The sequence below is a fragment of the Suricata suricatta genome, chromosome 3 (assembly GCF_006229205.1).
Source record: "Suricata suricatta isolate VVHF042 chromosome 3, meerkat_22Aug2017_6uvM2_HiC, whole genome shotgun sequence".
NCBI lineage: Eukaryota > Metazoa > Chordata > Mammalia > Carnivora > Herpestidae > Suricata > Suricata suricatta.
In genome coordinates this window covers 2,028,629-2,032,121 of record NC_043702.1, presented here as the reverse complement: position 1 = coordinate 2,032,121, position 3,493 = coordinate 2,028,629, and the positions used below count along the sequence as shown (strand labels likewise).

Here is a 3,493-nt window from a genome sequence, read left to right as displayed (position 1 = left end):
GAAAGAGAGACAGAGCACAAGGGAGGAGGGGCAGAGAGAGAGGGAGACACAGAATCCGAAGCAGCTCCAGGCTCTGAGCGGTCAGCACAGAGCCCGACGCGGGGCTGGAACCCATGAACCGTGAGATCATGACCTGAGCCGAAGTCGGACACTAAACCAACTGAGCCGCCCAGGCGCCCTGATACCTGGGGACAGTTTTGGTGATCATGTCTGGGGATGGGCATTACCAGTAATGCAGCCAGGCACCCCGTAACCCACAGGACAGCCCCTTCCACAAATAATGATCCGGTTCCAAACGTCAGCAGTGCCGGGGCTGGGAGATGCTCTGGATGAACGCCCAGCACCCCTCTAACTTACTGTGTTCGGACGGCTCTCGGCTTTGGTGACTGGCTTCAGCTCTTCTCACATTTAGATACGTTTATTTCTATCGCTTCTCGGCCTTTTGGCTAAGATCAAGTGTAGTATCTGTTCACGTCAGCTTGATATTTCTGCTGTTCCTGGGCCCCCCATCTTTATGACGTTTCCTTCCAGTGTCCTCAGGCTTCCTTGGGATCAGAGACTGGGGACCCAGTCTGCTCAACTTCCTGTTTTGGTGAAGGAGGCACGTCAAGTCCTGAAAATGCCCCCGGGCCACGCCCCCCGCCGTTGTGCGCAATCTCTTCCCCGCTTCCCGACCTCAGAGGTGCTCTGCTGAGCCTGCGCGGCGCCCTCCATCGCCTGTGACCCGGAGCCTCTTCCGTCACCAAGCAGCAGAGCGCCGAGTTCACGTCTTTGTCACTGATGCATATTTTTGCCGCTTTGTGACAGAGAAAGTGACGAGCGCCGTGGCCCTCTGCCTGCCGGTGTCCGTGTGACCTCGCACGTGGCCATCCCGGGGTCCTCTGTTCCCGTCCTGTTCCGTTCCCCTCAAACGTCACTGCTCCCACTCTGGCAGTTGTCTTAGTTGAGGTGTCACGAGGCTGTGCGCCAGTGGGCGGAGCTTCTCGGACTCCCGCTCCACTCCCTGTGCCCAGGCGCCCTCTGGGGACACGCCACAGGCCCTGTCCCATGGGCCTAGACCGAGACCGTCCCTCCTGTCAACCAAGGTTGGGGCGCTGATTGGAGCAAAGTGCCAGGACCCTTAGACGTGCGTGGGGGCGGTCACGCAGATGCCCTGGAAAACGGGCGGGCTGGGCTCCCCTGAGCCCTTGGGCCTGCAGAGTGGCCGCCGCCGCCGCTCGGACAACCAGCGCTGTCTTCCTGCCTGAGCAGGACTCTCGGCCTTCTCCTGGAGGGACAACGCGCCTCCTGGAACCCACCGCCTCCCTCCTGCCACCAGCATAGTGGACAGGGCCGTGTCACGGTGTCCCCGACGGGGGCCTGAACCCCAGGGCACATCACAGCATCCCCGACGGGGGCCTGAACCTCGGGACACGTCACAGCGTCCCCGACGGGGGCCTGAACCTGGCCAGCACGTCCCCACAGCAGCGGCAGGCGGGGGCGGGAGGTGACATTTGCCAAGGGGTGTGTGTCCGCAGGGGCACTCAGGAGCAGCCACGGATGGGCTGTGCCCTCCGGATCTTGGAGAAGTCTTGGTCCACATGGGAAGGGGAGGGGAGGGTGGTTGTGGTGGACAGAGGAAGGGCGTCCAAAGCCTGGAGACGAAGGCCCACGGGGCGTTACCGCAGCCTCGTGCCCGTGCCGGCAAGGGCCCAGCATCGCCAAGGCTCCGAGATGGAGTCCCCTGTGGGCCGGGGACGGAGGGAGGAGGCACCGACACGGCCCCAGGCTCCCCCAGCCGTGGGCACAGCAGAGTCTTCCGACATTAGAAGCGGGGTGGGTGCAAGTAGGTGGGGAGTGGCCTGTCCCACGGGAGCCTTGGTGGCTCCAAGGACACAGGTACTCTGGCCCCACAGCGCCCGGCCGGGCCGCTCTGACATGAAGCCGTGGCACGCTCCTCGGAGCACTGGGGTGATGACCCGAGCCCCCCTGTCCTACACAGCTGTGACGTGACACCCTGGCGGGACAGGGACGGCCCCCCGGAATCCTGCCTGCGGATGTCACGACCCTTTGCATATTTTGTGGGTTAACGTGAGGGCTGCTGGCTGGCAGGGGCTGACCCCCTCCGCCGCACGCCTGGCGCGCCCCTCGCCCGGCTGCAGGTTGCAGGGTCCCGCTCCTTTCCAGGGGCGAGCGCAGGGAACCCCCCTCCTCTGTCACCGCCGGGCAGGCCCCCCTCCCAGCCCTCCCTCCCTGGGCGGATGGCCCCATGGGAGGATCCTGACCTCAGCCCTGCAAAACCCTGGAGAAAGCCTCCCCAGCCCCGCTTAAACCAGCAGCTCATTGCTACCGGTTCCTGATAATGGCTTTGCCTCAAGTATCTTCCTGTCCATCCATCATGGACGTGGCCCCACAGGAAAGGCTGGGTATTTACCACTGTCCCCCTCTTGGTACAAATATAGGTATGACGGACACTGAGCAAACTCAGGGGCCTTGCTGCAGTGACCTGAATAATAAGGTCCCCCCCAAGTTCATATTCACCCGGAACGCTGCGCCTTTGGAGGCAGGGTCTTCACAGATGCGATTAGGGTGAGGTCACGTGGAGCACGGGTCGGCCCTACATCCGATGAGTCGTCCCCTGGAGCCCTGCGAGGGCGTGGCCCGGTCAGCACCTTGATTTTGGACTCTGACTTCCAGAACTTTGAGGGGGTGAATGTCTCTCGCTGTAAGCCGTGCGGCCAGCGGTCACGTGTCACAGCAGCGCCCGGGCACACACACGAAATGGACAAGCAGAACAACGGTGCTCTTGAGGCACGTGTCTTGCGGGGTCCCTCCTGGCGTGGCCGACGCCCCAGCTTTACCGCCTGTGTTTGGTGACGCTCGTGAACCCGAACTGTCTCCCAGTGGACTGACGGTCACCTTCTATCAGCACCGACCCGGAAAATCGGTCCTTCTCTGTGATTGTAACGGTTCTCGGGCTGTGCCTCTCACCACCAACTAAATGTCTGCACAGTTTTTTTAAGTTTATTTATTTTTGAGGCTGGGGAGGGGCACAGAGAGGGGACAGATCTGTAGCGGGCTCTGCCCTGACCACAGAGCCTCATGCGGGTCTCGAACTCGTGAACTGTGAGGTCGTGACCTGAGCCTGAGTCAGACGCGCACCCGACTGAGCCGCCAGGTCACAGGTGTCTGCAGGTGTCACTCTGGGTCCCTGACCACCAACACCCAGGTCAGGCCCTGCAAGTGCCCTCTCAGTGCTGCCGGGAAGGGACGGTCCCTGGAGCCTGTCTCTCTGCCAGCACGGCCCCCAGAGAACCTTCCAGACTACTCAACATCAGTTCTTCAACGGCCACTTCCTGGGTGCTCCACAGACGTCCCCCCCCCCCCCCCCATGGCCAGCCCCCACCCTCCTTCCCCGCCAGCTGGCAGCCCGGTGAGGCTTCACGTGAAACCATTTCTTCCCCACTCTACGCGACCACTAAAAGCGCTTTGGAAACCAGAAGGCTCCTCGGGA

General features: G+C 62.4%; 1 non-coding gene across 1 annotated transcript; it reads left to right on the top strand.

Annotated features, from left to right (window-relative positions):
- Positions 1–426: 426 nt before the first annotated feature.
- LOC115288697 lies at positions 427–610 on the top strand. Its single transcript, XR_003907136.1, has one exon. It is a non-coding gene; the product is annotated as a U2 spliceosomal RNA (small nuclear RNA).
- Positions 611–3,493: the final 2,883 nt, after the last annotated feature.